Below are 22,863 nucleotides of genomic sequence, written 5' to 3'. Positions count from 1 at the left end.
AAAAGGTTATGAAGCTTGTGTCAATGTCCATAAGGGTTTAGGTATGTTTGGATTCTCATTTGCCATACCTTAGGCTGTACATTTAACGTAGTTTAAATTATTTTAATTATACCCCTCTTTCTTGCCTCCCCACTACTCTTCTTATCTTCTAAAAATATTTTTATTGAATTTTACATTTTATAACAAAAAGATGTAATATCCAATCACATCAAACATAACATAACGATCAAACATGGGATGCACTTGATACACACAATCAACATTAATCCAAATTAATTAGGAGGCGAGAGATTCCTCAGATGTTTAGCGGGAGCAGAAGTCCCCAAACCAATCTTGGAATTTAGTTTTGGGCAAAACTTGGCGGCAACTTATAGATGTGAGAACCACCACACACACACATTCGCCTTGAGAAATGGCACTAGTCTTATCTACTGTTGCTGCTTCTCTAAAAACCTTTGTGGAATCCAGAGTAATTGTTCCTTACTTGGTGCAAAGAATGTTGATTTGGGTGAGAAATTTGTTTCCATTCATTTTTGACCAGGATTTATCCAATTTGCGCCTCCCAGAACTGAATGCACACTATAACAAAACCTGCAGTTTGAAGTCCAGACATGTCTGAATTTGCAATGTGATTCATGCAACAAAATATATGTTTGAAAAATGCGTACTTCAGAAAAATGTGCACAAATACACTTTGATCAATGGGAAGAAATGTGTACATTTCAAAAATGCACATAACTGATGCAAACATTTTGAAAAATATGCATTAATTTCTATGTGGGAAAGCCCCACCAAGCTCACAATCTGATATGGAGATGAGTTGCAATGAGCTTTGAGGTGGAAATCAGAGAACTTTGATGAATTATTCTGATTTGCATATCCCAATGGGGATGTAGGCAAGTTGGTGAGTGCTGCTTGGGATTGTTGACATGGTTTGGTGATGCCTATTTTTGGGGGTGCTAGATCTAGTCCGGACAGAGAAAGGGAAACCCTCAGCCTGGTTGGACATGTCTCTGAGTAGCCTTCCCTTGTTCCAGAACCACAACAAATCCTCTTTTGCAGGGTCAAATCTTTCCGGGATGCTTACAGGTTATTTAAAACAACAATAAAAGAACCTTGAATCAGTGCTACTGAAACTGACTGGCAGCAGATTCTGGACAGATTTTTTTTTTTAAACCCTCATTTTTCTTAGAATGAACAATCAAATGTAAGTAATTCATTGTCACAGGATGAGGAGAAGGCCAGTAGATCAAATGGCTGTAAAAGAGAATTAGACAAATTATTGGAGGAGGAGGAGAAGACTTGTTCAGGGCTATCAGCCTTGATGTTTATGTGGAACCTCCATGTACAGGAGCAGTCCACCTCTGGATACCAGTTGCTGGGGGAAGAGTCAAACAGCAGGAGAGGGCTATCGCCTTCACATCCTCCTTGTGGACATCTAGCTGGATCCACTGTCAAAACACAAGGCCAGCAGATGCAGCCTAAAGGTCATGTAAGGAGGCACTGTTTAGAAGAAAAGCTGTGTGTGTGTGTGCACGTGCAGCATGCGTGCACAGAATTCGAGAGCTGCATCCCAGCATTTTCCCCACAGCATTGCATTCCCCAGGCCCATCTTCTGGCACAGTTGCTTAGAGTGGCCAAAGGTCAGGGGCTGTTTTTGGCTCCCGAAGCTTCATTATTTCACTTCAACAAGTCACTGCCCCAAAGTAGGGATGACAGAGAATTCCGCCTTGGATCTTGGTGAGGCCGAATGCCAGTGCATTCGGCCCCCCGAAATCTGTGGCGGAACGGCCTGCCCCCCCGCCTCCCCTGCAGATCCCCCCCGGGACGAGACTTACCTGGGGCGGATCTTCTGGGCAGCGGCAGCGGTGGCGGCGGCAGCTTGTCTTCCGACCGGGTGCTGCTGCCACCATTTGCAGTCTTGTTGCTTTGTTTTTTGTTTTCTTTTACAAGACATGATAGGCTACGTGAAGACTTACGTAGCCTATCACGTCTGGCTTAAAAACAAAAAACGCATACGCAAATGGCGGCGGCTACGGCCACCGCCATTTGCGTTCCTCATTTTTGGCTGTCTTAGTCTACGTAAATATTTACGTAGACTAAGATGGCCAAAAATAAGGAACGCAAATGGCGGTGGCTGTAGCCGCTGCCATTTGCGTATGCGCGTTTTTTGTTTTTAAGCCAGACGTGATAGGCTACGTAAGTCTTTATGTAGCCTATCACGGCTGACTACAGGGACGCAAACGGCGACGGCAACGGCCGCCACCATTTGCGTCCCTGCTAGCCAGCGGCTGGATGTCCGGCTGCTGGTGGAGCTGGCCGGCGGCTCTGCGGAATCCCCACAGAGCGGAGCCAGACGGCCCGGATTCCGGGGGGAGGGATGGAGCGCCTCCCCCCCCCCCAGCGGAACCTGGCAGAGCCAGGTAAAGGGACTTTCGTACATCCCTACCCCAAAGCCCTGAGAATGGACACCAGAAGAAACTAACCTGCTCACTAACTAACTGAACAACACGTTTGCTACCATTCACCCTCAGCATCCCATCTGCACAGGGCTCAGCCAGTCTGCTCTTGTAGCATTTCTCTTTGAGAAATCATGGAGGACGGGGGAAGTGCCAGATGCCTGGAGGAGGGCTAACGTTGTCCCTCTCTTCAAAAAGGGCAAAAAGGAGGAACCTGGTGACTACAGACCAGTCAGTCTGACATCAATCCCTGGGAAAATTCTGGACCAGATCATAAAGCAATCCATCTGGAAGCACCTTGAAAATAATGCAGTGATTACGCGAAGCCAACATGGATTTGTCAAGAACAAATTCTGCCAGACGAATCAGATCTCATTTTTTGATCAAGTAACCTCCCTTGTGGACTGTGGGAATGCTGTGGACATAATATACCTCGACTTCAGCAAAGCTTTCGACAAAGTGAAAGTCCAAGTGGGGGTTGGACTCGATGGCCTTGTAGGCCCCTTCCAACCCTACTATTCTATGAAGTGCCCCATGATATCCTGATGAGCAAACTAGCTCAAAGTGGGCTAGACGAAACAACGATCAGGTGGATCCACAGTTGGCTACGGAATCAGATTCAAAGAGTGCTTATCAATGGGATCTTCTCAAACTGGGGACTGGTAATGAGCAGGGTATCACAGGGCTCAGTCCTGGGCCCAGTGCTCTTCCACATTTTTATTAATGACTTGGAGGAGGAGGTGCAGGGAATGCTGATCAAATTTGCAGATGACACAAAATTGGGTGGGATAGCTAATACTTTGGAAGACAGAAACAGAATGCAAAGTGATCTTGATAGGCTGGAGCGCTGGGCAGAAAACAACAGAATGACATTTAATAGGGATCAATGCCAAGTTCTGCACCTAGGAAAAAGAAACCAAATGCACAGTTACAAGATGCGGGATACAACAGCACTACAAGTGAGAAGCATCTTGGAATTGTTGTAGATCACAGGCTGAATATGAGCCAACAATGTGATGTGGCTGCAAAAAAGGCCAATGCTATTTTGGGCTGCATTATTAGAAGTGTAGCTTCCAAATCCTGGGAAGTACTAGTTCCCCTCTACTCAGCACTGGTAAGGCCTCATCTGGAGTACTGTGTCCAATTCTGGGCACCACCACACTTTAAGAAGGATGCAGACAAACTGGAGAGGGTTCAGAGGAGGGCAACAAAGATGATCAGGGGACTGGAAACAAAGCTCTATGAAGAGGGACTGAAAGAACTGGGCATGTTTAGCCTTGAGAAGAGAAGACTGAGGGGAGATAGGAGAGCGCTCTTCAAGTCCTCGAAAGGTTGTCCCAGAGAGGAAGGCCAGGATCCCTTCTCCATCATCCCAGAGTGCAGGACACAGAATCATGGGCTCAAGTGACAAGAAGCCAGATTCTGGCTGAACAGCAGGAAAAACGTCCTGACTGTTAGAGCAATACGACAGTGGAACCAATGACCCAGGGAGGCGGTGGGCTCTCCCACACTGGAGGTGTTCAGGACGTGGCTGGACAGCCATCTGTCAGGGATGCTCTGACTTGGATTCCTGCATTGAGCAGGGGGTTGCACTCGCTGGCCTTGTAGGCCCCTTCCAGCCCTACTATTCTACGATTCTATGTTCTGATTTTTTGCAAGCAGATTTTGCCTGCGGCTTCCTCCCAGAGTTGCTTAAACTGAACTCCTTTTCCTTCCAGTTTAGCAGGAAATCCACAATTTAGTGCTTTCTGATGACGTCTGATGAAGAACGTCATTACTTTGTATAACCTTCTGGACATCAACAAGGGCATTAATGCCTGCAGTAAAGTTTTCATTCTGAAAAATACATGCAAATTCCCATACAGATTTTGTTTTATTAAAAATAATAATAATAATCACAAGCTTGTGCAGAAACGGGATGGAATGAGCTTGACTTCAAAAAACAACAAATGAGACCACCCATTTTTTAAGTTAAACACTTTCCATCCAGCCTTACTTAAGCCTGGGTCAACCCCAGTCCAACGGGCAGGTGAAATGTGCCTGGCAAACCATAAAGCCCAACCTCCAGAAAGCTCTATGGGATGGTGCTGGTCCTCACCTAGGTCTGCTGAGCCTGTGAAATACACCCATCACTGGCTTGGATTTTGTTCCGAGTCACCTGCTCATGGGATGGATGCTGACTGAGACGCACGTTACCAGCATGTTACCAGACTAGTGCCATATGGGGCACATCCCAGATTACAAAACCAACAGAAGTGTCAGATAGCATAATAGGATGACCCTGAAGCTAGGCATTCATGAGAATTTTGTTTTGGTTCGCACACCACTAAAGAATGCCCCATTCACACTCCGGAAGGCAAATGCAAATGGGAGCGCGCTTTCTCTGAATATTTGCAAATTCCCAAACTTGGCTTCACATCCACATAATGTGCGTTTGAAAAATGCTCAGCTTTCTCAAAATGTGCAACTTTCTCAAAACACCCAGATTTCTTAAAATGCACAACTTCCCCCAAATGCACACACTGTAAATCACCCACACTTTAGTCTATGAGGAAATATGAACAAATGTGGGAGTTCTTTGCGCAACTTTCACATTTGATGACTTTTTTGTGTAATTTTCAGGTTTCACACAAAATGAACAGTGATAATAACATGAGGTGCCTGCAAAGTTTAAGGGCCATTTCATTTTTTATTGATTAGCAACATTTACATGCCACCCAATTATAGTAGTAATCCCCAGATGATAAAAACAGTATACCGGTTCCAACATAGAAATTCAGCATCAGAGTTTCAGCTGCAAAGAGCAAAACAGCATAGGAAAATGTGTGGCATCCCTAAAAATATGCAGCAGGTCTAAAAACACACTGCACCACAGGATGGCAGTAAAGACTGAGCCGTAACTGTGCGTCGTCAACAGTGAATTGCCTGTGAGAACAACGTCAACAAGCAGAAAGAGAGGTGACCTTGTGCTGGCACCCTTCCTTGTCTGCATGGGTGTGGTCTTCATTGCCCAGTGAGAGATGGTTAGGCTGTCGGACTGCCTTTTTAGTAAGTCTGAGCGGATGCATTGCGTTGTTATCGGATAAAGAAGCACCTGGACATTTGCCGGACTGCTGTGGCTTCTTGGCTGTTGGGGCAGCCAAGTTGGAAGGTCATGCCTGTCAGTAAGTGGAGCTGCAGAAATAGGGAAGGAAATGCCGCAGCATTTGTGTTTGTGTACAGATTCAGGGGAGCCCAGAGGAGCCATTTCCTGTTTCCCCCCTGAGGATGTGGGCTTGATCTTAGTGCGGGCCTAGGAGCTGAGGCAGTGTGCAGTCTAGTGCGCCTTCAGAAGAAACTGGACCAGACAGAAACAGAAAAGCTGCCGTTGTGGACCATGTACCTTGGGCTCCCTTCCTCCCACCTTGTTGTTTAAAGACCACACACACCCCTTTGTCGGGTAGCGGAAACCGTGAGAACCGGGTTCCAACAGCGGGTAAGGGGGGAAATGCTGACCTCAAACTAGCACGATGTGCTCCAGCCCGCCAAGACCCTCGTCCCCCGAAAACGGGTTGGTGGAGTGGGAAAACCAGTGAACAACTTCTTTAAAAAGAACTAGGGTTTATTTCATAAGGAGGAGGGACTGGGGGAGAGTGAAAAAGATATTTAAATGGATAAAGGAAGTCTCTAAACAATAAAATGGAGGGGAGGGGGTCCAAGAGTTATACAGTCCACACAGGCAGGTTATTTCTTGCCGTCCATTTCTCACTGTGCTGTCAGGACTCCGGACTCAGAAGTAGCAGTCGGCCTCAGTTACTGGCAGTGGGTTGACACCCCTCTAAAAACGGGTAACTGTGGGAAATGCAGGAATGCTGTTGCTGAATGCCTTTCAGGGGCCGTTTTTGATGTATTTATGTATTTATTTATTTCATTTCTATACCACCCAATAGCCGAAGCTCTCTGGGCGGTTCACAAAAATTAAAACCAAACAGCACACAATAAAACAATTTAAAATATATAGAACATTAAAACCACAATATAACAATACAACCACAATAAAACCTAGCAGCAGTGCAGGAGTTTAAAATACAGATTTAAAACAGCAAAGCTAAAAATTTAGAAAGCTAAAATGCTAAAATGCCTGGGAAAATAAAAAGGTCTGGCACCGAAAGGAATACAACGTAGGCGCCAGGCAAACCTCACTAGGGAGCTCATTCCAGAGCCAGGGTGCCACAGCAGAAAAAGCCCTCCTCCTAGTAGCCACCCGCCTCACTTCCTTTGGCAGGGGCTCACGGAGAAGGGCTGCTGAGGATGATCTTAAGGTCCGGGCAGGCACATATGGGAGGAGGCGATCCTTCAGGTAACCTGGCCCCAAGCCGTTAAGGGCTTTGAATGTTAACACCAGCAGTTTGAATCGGGCCCGGAAATGGACTGGCAGCCAGTGCAGCTGGAAAAGTACTGGCGTAATATGAGCTCGCAGGCCAGTCCCTGTTAACAATCTTGCTGCCCTATTTTGGACCAGCTGAAGTTTCCGGACCGTTTTCAAAGGCAGCCCCACGTATAACGCATTGCAGTAATCCAGACGAGAAGTTATCAGAGCATGGAGAACTGTAGCAAGGCTATCTCTGTCCAGATAAGGGCGAAGTTGGTATACCAGCTTTTTCTGTCTCTCCCTCTTCCCAGTTTCCTCAGAACCTTCCTTCACACTCTCTATCACCATTCCATTTATGGAATGGAGTTATATATTCTACTTATGGTGACAGGTGTTGAATACCACAAAACATGACCTTAAAGGAACTTGACCACACTGCATTCCATGTTGAATCATCAAGCATTTCATGCAAGTCTCACACCCACGTTTCTTTCAAGCCAAAAGCTCACCGCCATCCACTTAGAGATTATGATTTTGTATATTTTTGAAGGGATGCCTTTTTACTGAGGGCTCAGCTTCAATGGTCAGCTCTTCAAAGTCCATTATGGTCTTGTTGTTTGGCTTCATATTCCCCAAATGGAACTGAAGTGGAGCCTCTGGTGCATGCAGAACCAGCTGCTCCCAATTCTTCTTGCATTTGTTGACGTTTTTTCTGTGTCATTTCCTTAGTCTAAATAAACCCATGCACTGCCAGTCTGCAAAGTGGGAAAATTTATAATTATCATAAAATATTTGATGAAAAGAAAGGAGATATGCAGGGATATGCTTTGTTTTGCCACTTATTCCATATTTTAAGGGTGACATGAAAAAGGGACTGGTAATTCAGGTCTAGATTTAAAAAGTAAGGCCTTGGACTTTATTTCTGTTCATACATCAGACTTTATTCTGTTCTGTCCATATTTATCCAATGAGTTTCTTCCTTTGCACGAACCTTTGGCTGAATCTAAACCCCCAGGGATCCCCAGAAAGCCACCCCCCCCTTTCCCTGCCCTCACCCCTTTCTCCCCAACCACCAGTCGTTGGATGGTTTCCCGGGTTTTGTGCAGCTTTTCTCCCCATTTCAAAAGGTTGAAATGCATCTCCTAAGGCTTAGTTACAGTCAGACATGGACAGCTTCAAGTTAAAATATGCTGCTGTTTGGGGTATTTTTGTTTGTGTGTTTTTGGCCTATCTCTTTTGCCTTTAGCCCTCTCTGCCAGAATGTGGCCCCTGACAGCTTTAACTCCAAACTAGCTGTAACTGATCAAGGAAGAGATCTTGGGGTTGTGGTGGGCAGCTCAATTAAATCGTCGACCCAAGGTGTGGCTGCTGTGAAAAAGGCAAATTCCATATTAAGAATAATTAGGAAAGGAATTGAGAATAAAACTGCCAAGAGTCTGCCTTTACGTAAATCTATGGTGCGGTAAATCTTGGAATACTGTGTACAGTTCTGGTCACCACACCTAAAAAAAAGATACTGTAGAGCTGGAAAAGTGCAGAAAAGGGCAACTAAAATGTTCAAGGGCTGGAGCATCTCCCCCCTGAGGGGAGGTTACAACAGCTGGGATTGTTTAGCATGGAAAAAGGAGGGTAAACAGAGACATGATAGAGGTGTATAAAATTATGCATGGTGTGGAGAATGTGGATAGGGAGACTTTTTTCTCCCTCTCACATAATACTGGAATACGAGGTCATCCCATGAAGTTGATGGGTGGGAGATTCAGTAGGGATGTTGGAGAATTCCACCACGGAACTCAGTGAGGCTGAATGCCAGTGCATTCGGCCCCCTGAAATCCGTGGCGGAACGAAGCCCCCCGCCCCACCACCCTGCGAAAGGCATGTGAAACGGATCACCTACCTGCTGCCATCCGCATCTGTGGCCACCATTTGCTTCTTCATTATTGCCGTGATAGGCTACATAAATGCTTACATAGCCTATCACGGCTAACGCAGGGACACCATTTGCGTCCCTGCAGAGGCCGTGATAGGCTATGTAAGTATTTACGTAGCCTATCACGGCAAAAAAGGGAACGCAAATGGCGGCCGCCGTAGCCGCCACAATTTGCGTTCCCTTTTTTTTTGCCATGATAAATATATATGTAAATATATATGTAGCCTATCATGGCAAAAGACAGGGACGCAAATGGTGGCAGCTACAGCGGCCACTGTTTGCGTCCCTGCACAGCCCAGTGGCTGGATGTCTGGCTGTGGGCGGCCCTGGCTGGCGGCTCTGTGGAGTCGCCACGGAGCAGAGCCGGCCGGGGAGAATTTCGGGGGGAGGGACGGAGCACCCCCACACACACAGATGTCCCTGGACGAAACCAGGTAAGTGTTTCCTACATCCCTAGATTCAGGACAGATGAAAGGAAGGACTTCTCTGCACAGTGCTGAGTTAAACTATGGAATTTGCTACCACAGGATGTAGTGATGGCCACCAATTTGGATGGCTTTAACAGGGGGTTGGACAAATTCCTGGAGAAATCTATCCATGGCTACTAGTCTTGATGACTATATGCTACCTCCAGTACCAGAGGCAGTGTGTACACCAGTTGCTGGGGAACATGGGCGGGAGGGTGCTGTTGCACTTGTGTCTTGCTTGTGTGTTCTTGGTCAACAGCTATTTGGCCACCATGTGAACAGGATGCTGGACTAGATGGACCCTTGGTCTGATCCAACACAGCTCCTCTTATGTTCTTGAGTTGGCAGAGATGCAAACTCTGTTTTCAGAGGGATTTGATATGTAAAACATACAGACAGGATGAGTGCCTTAGCAGCTACCATTTGCAAAAGTTTGTTAAGTGCATCACTGCAATGGTGAGCCAATTATCATATGTGGTGATCTTAAAAAACAGAACAAAAAAAGCACAGGAAATAGAACTGGATCTCTTGATGAATTGTACTTCAGCAATTTCACAGTGGTATCTCTCTCTGAAATTCCTTTATTCAAGAATGACCACCTTAAGGTCATTGACAGAGTGTCCTGAGAAGGTGAAATCATAGAATCGTAGAATCACTGGTTTCTGAACTTTATTTATTTATTTATTTATTTATTTATTATTTACAGCATTTTTATACTGCTCCATTCTGAAGCAGTGAATATGAGAAGTAAAGAAAAAGATTTAAAAAATTAAAACGCCATTATTAAAATTGTTCTTTTAAAAACAGAATGCCAATAAAAACCGTGGCTGGTTAGTCAAGGAAGGCTTCCTGGAAAAGAGCTGATTTCAGGAGGCACCGAAAGCAGCACAGTGTTGGCGCCTTCCTGACCTCCAGAGACAGGGAGTTCCAAAGAAAGGGGGCCACCACACTGAAGGCTCTTCTCTGGGTGGACACCAGTTGGGGCTTAGGTCCAACAGAAACCACCAGGAGCCCTCTGATGACCTCAGTGACCTCAGTGACAAATTCAGTTTGTGAATTTTGGGGTGAAAAAAGCCGCATTAAAATTCATATGCATTTTTTTTATGCATTTTCCCAAATGTATGCACTAAGCGAAAATGTGTAGAGAAATGCATACACTATGGAATGGGTGGGCAAATTTTGGGGGTCAGGGGGCCACAATGCCCCCTCAAACCCCACTGGGGGCCATACACCTACCTTTCAAACAAGGCATGTGAAGAGCATGTGCCTTGTTGGGAAGTAAAATTGCGCGATTCTGTTTCCAAACGAGGCCACCCCCACCCCCACAGACCTTGTTTTAAAGGCAGAGCACCCCTTTTTGCCGCAATGATTGTGGCAAATGTGGCCGCAGGGGCACTGGGAACCTCAAAAAAGGCCAGGGGGTGCATGCAGTCCACAGACCATGTGTTGCCCACCACTGCTTTAGGGAAAATGTGTACACTGTATGCTTTCCTCCTAAAGCTGACTGGAAAACTCATCGCAAAATTTGGAGAAGTGCAAAAACTGAAGGATCATTGTGTCCTGGTTTGCTTATTAGCTTGAGAAGTGGCAATTAGGTCAGTTTGTAATGTGAACTAAACATATTTCTCCCCCATCCCTAACTATAAGTAACACAGGTAACAAAGATCCGGAGAGAATCCATCCTCTTTCCTGTAAGAATTCCAAGAACAAAAACTGAAAAAAATTCAGTGGGATTTTGTCCCCCAAACTGGTGTGCCGTTTCTGATTGCTGAATACAGAGATGGAAAGCTGGAGCGACCGAATGCTAGTGACACATTTGGATTGCAGCTGGTGATGGCCAGCAACACTGAGGACCAAAGCCCTGGAGATGCGGGACAGCGGGGAATAATTATAAGACACCAACTTCACTTGGTGGTCCACAATCCTGTTGATGTGATGAGAAGAGTGCCTCATTTGACTAATCTAGCATCTGCCAGACTAAAGGTGAGCTGTTTATTAACACACACAGCTCTTTCCTCCATTATCCACAGGAGCTGCTTGGGCTGGTGAATAATTAATATATTCCTTAAAATATTTAAATAGCCTTAAATTTGGTTCCTGAAACCTGGGATTTTGGATTTAGTTTACCGTATTTTTTAAAAATCCAGTTTTCAGGATTTCTAAATGTAACGCTAATTCTCAAATCAAGTGTACTTCCCAGGAGAGTAATAACCCGGGAGAGTAATAACCATACATAGAAATGGATAAGTAACTGGTGGTGTTCATCCTACACAATGGTTTGGGCCACCATAAGTCATGTTGTTGTTGTTGTTCAGTCGTGTCTGACTCTTTGTGACCCCATGGACCATAGCACGCCAGGCCTTCCTGTCCTGCGCTCTCTCCCAGAGTGTGCTCAAGTTCATATTCATTGCATCCGTGATGCTATCTAGCCATCTCATCCTCTGCCGTCCCCTTCTCCTTTTGCCTTCAGTCTTTCCCAGCATCAGGGTCTTTTCCAGAGAGTTTTCTCTTCGCATTAGGTGGCCAAAATATTTCAGCTTCAGCTTCAGTATCTGTCCTTCCAATGAGCACTCAGGGTTGATTTCCTTTAGGATGGACTGATTTGACCTCCTTGCAGTCCAGGGGACTCGTAAGAGTCTTCTCCAGCACCACAGTTCGAAAGCATCAATTCTTCGGCGCTCAGCCTTCCTTATAGTCCAGCTCTCACAGCCATACATTACTACTGGGAAAACCATAGCTTTGATTAGACGGACCTTGGTCGGCAAGGTGATGTCTCTGCTTCTTACTATGCTGTCTAGGTTTGCCAAAGCTTTCCTCCCCAGGAGCAAGCGTCTTTTAATTTCATGGCTACAGTCACCGTCTGCGGTGATCTTGGAGCCCAAGAAAGTAAAATCTGTCACTGCTTCCATTTCTTCCCCTTCTATATGCCAGGAAGTGATGGGGCCAGATGCCATGATCTTCGTTTTTTTAATGTTGAGTTTCAAACCAGCTTTTGCACTCTCCTCTTTCACCCTCAACAAGAGGCTCTTGAGATCCTCTTCGCTTTCTGCCATTAGGGTGGTATCGTCTGCATATCGGAGGTTGTTGATAATTCTCCCAGCAATCTTAATTCCGACCTCTGATTCATCCAACCCGGCATTTCTCATGATGTACTCTGCATATAAGTTAAATAAGCAGGGTGACAATATGCAGCCTTGTCGTACTCCTTTCCCAATTTTGAACCAATCGGTTGTTCCATGTCTGGTTCTTACTGTTGCTTCTTGACCCTCGTACAGGTTTCTCAGGAGACAGGTAAGGTGGTCTGGTACTCCCATCACTTTCAGAATTTGCCACAGTTTGTTGTGATCCACACAATCAAAGGCTTTAGCGTAGTCAATGAAGCAGAAATAGACGTTTTTCTGGAATTCTCTTGCTTTCTCCATGATGCAGCGAATGTTGGCGATTTGATCTCTAGTTCCTCTGCCTCTTCGAAACCCAGCTTGTACTTCCGGTAGTTCTCGGTTCGCATACTGCTGAAGCTTTGCTTGTAGGATTTTGAGCATCACCTTGCTGGCATGTGAAATGAGCGCAATTGTGCGGTAGTTTGAACACTCTTTGGCATTGCCCTTCTTTGGAATTGGAATGTAAACTGACCTTTTCCAGTCTTGTGGCCACTGTTGAGTGTTCCAGATTTGTTGGCATATTGAATGCAGCACTTTAACAGCATCAGCTCATGATCTGAGCCACAGTCAGCTCCAGGTCTTGTTTTTACTGACTGTATGGAGCTTCTCCATCTTTGGCTGCAAAGGCCATAATCAATCTGATTTCGATATTGACCATCTGGTGATGTCCATGTGTAGAGTCGCCTCTTGTGCTGTTGGAAAAGACCATAAGTCATACACTGATAGAATTAGGAGAATGTCACCACTGACTTGGGCATCACACCCAGCCCGGTGTTTTGGCTTCACACCAGCATGCTACCCCCAAACAGCAGCTAATCAGGAACTAAAGGAAATACACTTGACAGTGTCTCCCCCCAAGATCAGGGCACTGCACAGATAACAGTATCCCAGCTGCATGGATTGTGAAGGACTGTGAGGGCGCATTGACTATGGGGGACTTCAAGGGCCCATGGCTCAGTGTTGGAGGCCCTGCTTTGCATGCAGAAGATCCTCCAGTTCGATCCCCGACAGCATCTGCACGTTGGGCTGGAAAAACTCCTGCTGGAGAGAGATTGCTGCCAGACAGTGCCGACAATACTGGGCTAGATGGACCAAGGATCTGACTTATATAAGATGGCTTCCTGTGTTCCTATGACAGGACTGAGGGTGGCTCAGAGCCTTTTTGTTGGGCGCACCCATCCATTCCTCGCGTATTTCTGTCTACACTGGCAATATTTAGCATGGGAATGGTACACTTTTCCGAGTCTTGTGCTATATATATATATATATATATATATATATATATATAGGGCCACATGCAATAATAAGGCTGTCAGGAGCGCCCTAGCTGCCTCTTGCAGTCCTCACCAATAGCCAACTCAGGACACAAACGACAAGGAATTCTTTCCGAGACTTTATTCCTTTATGACTCTTTCAGAATACTAGTAGCTAGCAGCCAAAGCAAGGAACAGCCCTGGGGAAAGATAGCTGAGTAGCCTAAGCTCCAGGTAAGGCGGTTGGTCCCCATTTGAAGGAGAACCACGGGAAGACCCTGAACTTATGGGCTAGGGAGAGATCCTTCCTCTTTCCCTTGGGTCCTCGGGACACGACCGTTGCTTGCACGCCAAATGAGCGCTACGCCTCCTTTCCACGGCCTCCATCTGTCGCCACTCCCTGCGTCTGTGCCGAGCGTCCAGCAAGCCCCCCTCCAGCGCTCTCTCACTGCCAGGGTCACTATCTATCCCAGGAATGCTGGCAGGAGGAATCTCTGCCAGCTGCTGTGCCTGTGAGGGATGAGCTGGCTCCTCTCCCACGGATTGCTGTTCCTCCTCAGAATCAGAACTGCTCTGGGGCTCTGTGGGCTCAGTTTCCACCCTGACAAAGGTATCTCAACAGAACCCATCTTCTGGTTCTGGCATGGTACCAGAAAGGTTCTGGCATGGTATTTCAGAAAGCCCAAGGCATATTATGAGGGGTTGTTTATTCATTTCTACATACACTGGCTGTTATTGGCATGGGGATGACATGCCTGATGATGTACTGAGCCCAGGGATGGCCATCATGGAGAAATCCGCCCCTTTTTGGGCTCGCAGGATTTTCCTGGAGCCCCCAAGTTGACTTGCATTTGCAAGCTGAGCCATGAGCTTTTCTCCAAAATCTTGGAACTTTCTCAAGGTCCTCCCCTTAAATCGCCATTTATGCAAATTGCAGCTTCAATTTGCATAATTTCACAAATTGCGGCCATAACATTTGTTTATTTATTCCATTTCTATACCACCCAATAGCCGAAGCTCTCTGGGTGATTCACAAAAATTAATAGGCTTAATTTTGCGCAAATTGTGTCTGCAATTTGCACAAATTAAGCATATTACAACCACAGTTTGCAGAAATTATGCAATTTAAGGGGGAAAGCCCTCCCCAAATCCATGAGCTGGCCTGACGATGCAGATCGAGTCACGACAGATATGATGCAGATGGAGTCAGGCCAGGTCGTGGGAAAGTGAGCCAGAGTCTGGGGGGCCAAGTTACTGAAAGCTTTGCGAACTTCACCCCAGATGGATTCCTCTGACATCCCTAACTGAGCCCAAAGAAATCATTGTTCCTATTGGGATGCCATGCATCTCATAAAAACACTCACCTGAAGGTGGGGATGCATGAATCGGCATGGCCCCAACATCATCCCATCCCCAGCCACCATGCAGCGAAGCTGCCCCAACCAATGTTCCAGCTGGCACGCTGAGCCTGGCATACACAGCAAACAGGCCAGGGAAGTCCACAGTATAGGGCCCTCCCAATTAGCACAAGAATATAATGTTTTCTGTCAGCAGAAAGCAGGGGCGGCCCTACCATGAGGCAGGGTGAAGCACCCACCTCAGGTGGTGGAGTGGGAGGAGCAGCAAACGGTGTACCCCGCCTCCTGACCAGGAGCACTCCCCGATGCCACATCGCTGGTGTGAGGTGGTGGCACGAGCGGGTGTTCCAAAGAGTTCTCCTGGCCCTGCTCAGCCACTGTGGCAAACGCTGCAGAAGGAGAACAGGTGGCAGAGCTCTCTGGGGGGACCGCCCTCCCTCTGGCTCGCTCTGAGAACCCCCTCAGAGCGAGCCAGAGGGTGAGCAAACTCTCCGGAGAGTTTCATCGGCCAGAGAAGTGGGAGGTACGACTCTCCAGAGAGCCACCAGCTTCAAGTGCCTGGTTCTGAGGAGGTCCTTCCACAGAGCCAGGCACTGCTGCAGGAGAGGTGTCCTGGGAGATTGCAAGCAGCACAGGCAACCTCCTTGGACCCCTCTCCAGGCCTGGCTCTGAGAAAGAAGAACCCCGACACAGCCAAGCATTTGAGTCTGGGTGGCTCTCTGAAGAGGTCTACCACCCACTTTCCCAGCCAACATGACTCTCCAGAGAGCTTGCTTCCCTTCTGGCTCGCTCTGAGGAGGAACTCGGAGTGAGCCAGAGGGCTGGCGGGGTGGGGGGGGGGGACAGCTGGGTGGTTTTTTTGCCACAACAGCAGTGGTTGGCCGGTGACTGTGGTGGAGGCAGCTGAAGCTCGCACCACCACTGACAGAAATGATACAGGTGTGATTCCCTCTTCCCCTGCGGCCCCCACCCGTACGCTTTCAAAATCTGGACCTTCTGCAGCATATTTGGAGGGGGGTGCACAGGCTGCAGGGGGAGCTGGGGAAGAGACATCCCCATTGTGAAAGCAGACTTCCAGATGTTCATGCAACGTTCGATTTCACCTTTGAAATCTTTGGTGAGATACCAGAATGATAGGTTTGTTATTTAGTAAGGATGCAGTGTTTTTAATGTGGGGCATTCCGTACAGCTTTAACTACATCTTGACTAGGGATGGACGAAAGTCCCTTACCTGTTCTCGAAGCTTGCTTCGCGGTGGGGGGGAGGCGCTTCGGTTCTCCCCCCGAAGTTCAGGCGAGGGTAGGGAGGCGCCCCGCCTCGCCCGGCTGAAATTCAGGCCGGAGGGGGAGGCGCCCCATCCCTCGCCAGCAAAATTCAGGCCGGGTAGAAGCGCCCCATCTACCCGGCCGCGAAAAAAAAAGTAAAAACACACACACACACACCCGTGATAGGCTACGTAACGATTAACATAGCCTATCATGGCTAGATTTCCAAAGTCAGCCGTGATAGGCTACGTAAATCGTCACGTAGCCTATCACGGATGACTTTTGGGGAAAAAAAAAAAGCGCGTACGCAAATGGCGGCGGCCCATGGGCGCCGCCATTTGCGTTCCTTATTTTGGCACGTCTAGTCTACGTAAAGATTTACGTAGACTACGGCAAAAATAAGAGCAACGCAAATAGCGTTCCCTTATTTTCGCTGTAGTCTACGTAAATCTTTACGTAGACTAGACGTGCCAAAATAAGGAACGCAAATGGCGGTGCCCATGGGCCGCCGCCATTTGCGTACGTACGCGCTTTTAAAAATTTTTTTCAAAGTCACCCGTGATAGGCTACATGACGATTTACGTAGCCTATCACGGCTGACTTTGGAAATCTAGCCACGATAGGCTACGTTAATCGTTACGTAGCCTATCACGGGGGTGTTTTTTTTTTTTTAACTTTACTTTTTTTTTTTGTAATGGCAGCGGCGGCAGCCGGTCGGGAGACCGGCCGCTGCCCCCGCCCCCCACGAACCGCCGCCGAACCGCCACCGGGACCCGCTGCTGAGAGGGACATTCGGCTACGGTAAGTCCCATCCCAGGGAGGGCGGGGGGCCGGCAGAGAATTTCCCCACCAATTTCGGGGGGCCGAATGCGTTGGCACTCGGCCCCCTGAAGTTTTGGGGAGAAATTCTCCCCCATCCCTAATCTTGAGGCTGTGTTCTTTTGAGTCAATCCATCCTAATCATCGGGAAAATGCTCCACTAGTGTATTAAAAACGTGGTTGTTCAGGCAGGCATTTGGGGTGGGTTAGGGTATTTTAGAAAATGTTTTTATTGTAGAATTTTATTGTTTTAAACTGTTTTATTGTATGCTGTACATCACCCAGAGTGGCTGGGTGACCAGCCAGATGGGCGATTAATAAATTTAATAATAATAATAATAATAATAATAATACTAAGGAGTGTCTCCCTTGGGCATCCACCTACCTGTAAGTAGGGATGGACGGACTCACCTGCACCCGTGGGTGCTTACTGAGCTTCCGCTGCAGCCCGCCCGCGCTCGCCAGGCCACCTGAGCCCTGGAGGGGCTGGTGAGCAGTCCAGGAGCACCCCACAGCCACCTCTTCATTGCTGCAAGCTGCCATTTCCTCACAAGATTGGCGCTCCATAATTTCCATATATTTAATCTGTGCAAAATGGTGGCCATACAGGGGGTCAAGCAGGGGGGGAGTCCATCGGACTCCACCCCACGGTTGGGTGTTTATGACATCCCTACCCGTAAGGGACAAGTTACTGTTAAGTCCCAGAATTGCCACTGGGAAATTGGATGATCTGCATGCTGTTCCCGCCAGGGAGAAGGTTAAGAGATGTCCCATATAAAGGAATGGCTCTAAATCAGCCTCCTCCAACATAGTGCCTTCCAGATGTTTCAGACTACAGCTCCCATCAGACCCAGCCAGCACAGTCAATGGACAGGGTCATGGGAGTTGTCATCCAAAATGTCTGGAGGGCCCACCATTGGGGAAGTCTGCTCTGAGTGCTAGACTACGGCCACAGCTGCAATGCCCTGATGCACCTTTGCACATCTCCTCTAATGCCATTGGCTCCTTGCATCCATATACGAGGGTCACAAACTGAGATACTAAGGTAACCAGAGATAAGCCTTTTCTGATTATTGCAGTTCTTGTATTTTTTGTGATGTGGAAGAAGAAGAAAAGATTTATAATGGTGCCCAAAGGAGGTAAAAAACATTCCTGTTAATCTTCAGCCCCTCTCAGCTGGGAAGGACTGAGCTTGCATCTTCTCATGTCATCCTCCGCAGGAATTGCCTCCAGGAGAGGTCAGAGGAGAGAGATTCTAGATTTCAGTCCGCAGAGTGGAGCTCCCCAGAAGGTGGTGACCAGGTAATGCTAACTGCATAATAACAATGAAAGCATTTGCTATGTTTTGGAAGCACTTAATCACATTAGTATTAAAGTTTAATTGTTTTTTGTAGCTTGAAAAATAGATTACAATAAATGACAGAAATAAACCACAAATTCATCTACCCACTGATAAAAGAGAAGTATCAGAAAACTATTTATTTAGTTAATAAGTTTTTATCCCAGCTGCCAGGAGTTGTAAGGGAAGAAAAGCACAAGAGAGTGAAAGAGAGGGGGACAGAATGAGGGAGAGGGTGGGGGGTGGAGGAAAGGAGGGGCGAGGTTCAGCAAGAGGAGAGCTTGTTAAAATTGAGAATGAGGAACGTGTTGCATCCCTGTTCAAGGAGATATGAAAAGACACTGCCATATGAAATAGGTTCAGGAAGATGACTCAACCTGGCCTTACTCATAATGGCAGACAAATCTTTCAACTTTGGTTCTCTCAGTTTCTCATTTCCCCAGTCTTAAGGTCAGTTCATTCCAAACTTCAAGATATTTTTTTTTAATTTTTGCATAAAAATCCATATGTAATTTTGTGTTCATTTCTCCTAATATGCCATTTCACCATACATCTATGCAAGCTTTTTCCCAATATAATGAATTTTTGCACACTATTTCTCTAATATACACATTCTTTGCATGCACTTTCACCTGAAGTATTTTTGCATGCATTTTTAAACTGGAGAACTCATAGAATCATAGAATAGTAGGGTTGGAAGGGGCCTACAAGGCCAGCGAGTCCAACCCCCTGCTCAATGCAGGAATCCAGGTCAGAGCATCCCCGGCAGATGGCTGTCCAGCCTCGTCTTGAATGCCTCCAGTTTGGGAGAGCCCACCACCTCCCTAGGTAATTGGTTCCATTGTCGTATTGCTCTAACAGTCAGGAAGTTTTTCCTGATGTTCAGCCAGAATCTGGCTTCCTGTCACTTGAGCCCATTATTCCGTGTCCTGCACTCTGGGATGATGGAGAAGAGATCCTGGCATTCCTCTCTGGGACAGCCTTTCAAGTCCTTGAGGAGCGCTGTCCTATCTCCCCTCAGTCTTCTCTTCTCAAGGCTAAACATGCCCAGTTCTTTCAGTCTCTCTTTAACTCTACTGTAAAATTCTGAGAAATGAGAATTTCAAATGGTAACCAAGTTTTGGTTTGTATATTGGTATGAACGTGCAAAATTAGGTAAGTTTGCATTGAAAAGTGAACTGAACAAATTTCTCCCCTGCCCCCCGACATGCCAGTTCCTACACTTGGTCTGACTGTCTTCAGACAACAACATGCAGAACTCTTCCATGTCTAGCAAGACTCCTTGGGGTTCCAGGGTCTGAGATGGGAGGAGACAGCTCTTACCCTGGTTCACCAGAAATAATCGCTCCTTGGGGCAATTCATGGTAAAGTGGGCAACCTGCAGACCACTGCAAAGGGAGCTGGATTTTATCAGGATGTCATCTATGTAAAGGAAAATTCAAGGAAAAGACAAAGTTATAGCCCAGCAAGGCAACTAGAACTTTGGTGAACAGTTAAGAGGCTTTTGTGAGGTCAAATGAAAGCACCCTATTTTGAACGTCTTTGCTCTTGTAAGCAAAGTGCAGGTACTTCCTGTGGGATAGCCATATTAGAATGTAAAGGTAGGTGCCATAACCCTAGGGATGTCAGAGATAGGGATGGCGGAGAATTTCTCCCCGAAACTTCGGGGGGCCGAGCACCAACGTGTTCGGCCCCCCGAACAAGTTTCAGGGAGAAATTCTCTGCCCCCCCGCCCCCCGCACGCCCCCCCCGGGACGGGACTTACCTTTGCTGAATGTCCCTCCCGGCGGCGGGTCCGGCCGGCGGTTCAGCGGGTGTTCGTCTGGGGCGGGAGTGGCAGCCGGTCTTTCGACCGGCTGCCGCCCCCGCCATTCCAATAAAAGAAAAAAAAAATGCCCCCGTGATAGGCTACGTGACGATTAACATAGCCTATCACGGCTAGATCTGCAAAGTCAGCCGTGATAGGCTACGTTAATCGTCACTTGGCCTATCACGGGTGACTTAAAAAAAAAAAAGTGCGTACGGATAATGGCGGCCCCCATAGGGAGCCGCCATTCCCGTTCCTTATTTGGTCGCTGTTGTCTACGTAAAGATTTACGTAGACTACGGCGAAAATAAGGGCAACGCTATTTGCGTTGCTCTTCTTAGTTTAACTTGTAAACTACTATAAGTTTACAAGTTATAGTAGTTGTAAACTACTAAAACTGCCATCTTGTACCACTTTTCTCAAAACTATAAGAACCCACGCTAAAAAGAAAAGCCATATATTTTATTGTCCCTGTCTGTTCCAGTTGAATTAATACATCTTAATCGCCATGTCAGATACTGAAGCTGAAGCTCAAATATTTTGGCCACCTAATACGAAGAGAAAAGTCACTGGAAAAGACCCTGATGCTGGGAAAGACTGAAGGCAAAAGGAGAAGGGGACGGCAGAGGATGAGATGGCTAGATAGCATCACGGATGCAATGAATATGAACTTGAGCACGCTCCGGGAGAGAGCGCAGGACAGGAAGGCCTGGCGTGCTATGGTCCATGGGGTCACGAAGAGTCAGACACAACTGAATGACAACAACAACAAATCGCCATGTCTCTCAAGTATTATCACTTATAATTTTGACAACCCCTTTTCCTCTTCTGAATAGACCTTTTTGTTGTGCTCTTAAGAGATCTTTCAAAATCTATTTTCTTCTGATTGACGCAATATTTTTGTTTTGGTTTAACTCAGAATTAGCTGCAGATATTGTAGGAAAGGGTGGGGTGGGGGGCTTTCTACATTATGCTTGTCAGTTGTTTGAAAGTTACGAGATTTGAATCTGTCGTCTTACCCTAGTATTTATGCATGGTCTTCCTTTGCCTGATGTGAACATTCCCTAAACAGCCATCTAAATTTAAAGCATCCTCCTTAATAACTCATGCACTTTGAATTGTGCTTGGAAACGAACCAAAAGCTGGTGTTTAAGAACTAACAAGGTATATATTTCAGACATCCAGAGAGAGTTAATAATTACACTACTGCATTTTCCAAAAAGTCCTCCAAGTCAGTGCGATGTTTAGATGTACTGCTAGCAGCTATATTAAGAGAGATATTTGGCTCTCATGCAATTTCCCACAGCATCACTTTGTTATCAAGACTCTGCTGTAGCCAGGACATCCAGTCATTTCAGTGCCTGAGGAAAAAGCAACTTTGACCAGGTTCTTGGATGCACACGTGGATGATCATGACATACAACAAAGTTAGAAATAAAATGGAAGATCAACCACTCCTATTATTTCAGTAGCAATGTAATGCCCTTCCTCTGTCTCTCTGTCATGCTTCCTTTCTGATGCCTTTTAGAAAGGTCACATCAAAACCACCATGACGTTGTTTTCTATAATTCTATGATTCTACCAACAAGACTGCCTGGTCTGCCATCTCTCTTTCCCCAGTTTGAGAGCCAGTCTGGGAACAAGCAGCGCTGCAGCTGTGAACTGGTTAAAGAAGGAAGAAGCATGGTTTTAAATAGTTTTATAGTCTACCCACCCTGAAGATAAATCCATACATAATTTTCAATGCAATCTTTCACTTACTGTCCTCATTGATTATCTTTTTCACCATTATTTGTCTTTGTTTCTCCTTGTCTTGAAGTTCATCTATATATAGTTGACTTACAGTAGTTTACACAAGTGGCATTTACTGTCATGGGAATAAAAATACATAAACATATAAATCAGAGGAGGACAAATGCTAGATATGTCAGAGGCCTAGGGGTGACTTTACCTACATGTGGTGATCTTGCAGGGAAAAAAAATGGAAATGGTCATAGATCTGATTAATGAAAACTTCCAGTGACACATACATTTACCAAAATTAGTTTGCTTAGTGAACTTTGCAAAATCTTTTGCACCTACTTATAACTACAGCTGTTATAATATATTTTGTATTTGTCAAATATTCCCTGTGTTATATCACGGATAAATGATCAGAAACAAAAGTCAGGAGCAAGGAGTCCTGCAGCCTTCTCAAGTAGATGGTCATCAGAGAAGAGCCTTTCCATCTTTTTCTCATAATTGCTTTTGTTGGGATTTTTATTCCACACATATGACTGAGTTAAATATATCTTTTTCTGTTGTATCCTTGTTATTATTCTTTAGATACAACACCTACACAAAACATGTAGGCAAAACATTTATTTTAATATTCATAATGTACTCAGGCTTTTTCTCATAGGGAAAGAATAATAACATCATCAGATAAGATATTGCCCATGGGTCGAAAGAGGAGGAAGAAGGAAAAGAACTAGATTATAAAGATGAACCTAAGGAAATATATAGGACAATGTCTTCTGGTGGGTGGTGTGGGGATTCCGTTCTAGGCAATCCAGCCTGATACGAACATCAGAAGGATGCCTTAGTGGATCGGGGCCAAGGAGGGCTCTCTAGTGCAGCATCCTGTTTCCCACAGCGGCCAACCAGATGCCCCA

At 46.3% G+C, this 22,863-nt stretch overlaps 1 long non-coding RNA gene across 2 annotated transcripts; it reads left to right on the top strand.

The window, feature by feature from the left end:
* The first annotated feature begins 5,374 nt into the window (after positions 1-5,374).
* On the top strand, positions 5,375-22,513 carry LOC146334714 (uncharacterized). 2 transcript variants are annotated; one of them, XR_014786373.1, is made up of 5 exons: positions 5,375-5,507; positions 10,855-11,190; positions 16,946-17,045; positions 18,284-18,365; positions 20,725-22,513. It is a non-coding gene; the product is annotated as an uncharacterized LOC146334714 (long non-coding RNA). The 2 variants fall into 2 exon arrangements; XR_014786372.1 differs by having other exon boundaries at positions 5,465-5,623; positions 20,725-21,678.
* Positions 22,514-22,863: the final 350 nt, after the last annotated feature.

Source organism: Heloderma suspectum, chromosome 17 (genome assembly GCF_057233095.1).
Source record: "Heloderma suspectum isolate Gila_16-S chromosome 17, 16-S_ref, whole genome shotgun sequence".
Lineage (NCBI taxonomy): Eukaryota > Metazoa > Chordata > Lepidosauria > Squamata > Helodermatidae > Heloderma > Heloderma suspectum.
This window is presented reverse-complemented; position numbering and strand designations above follow the sequence as displayed.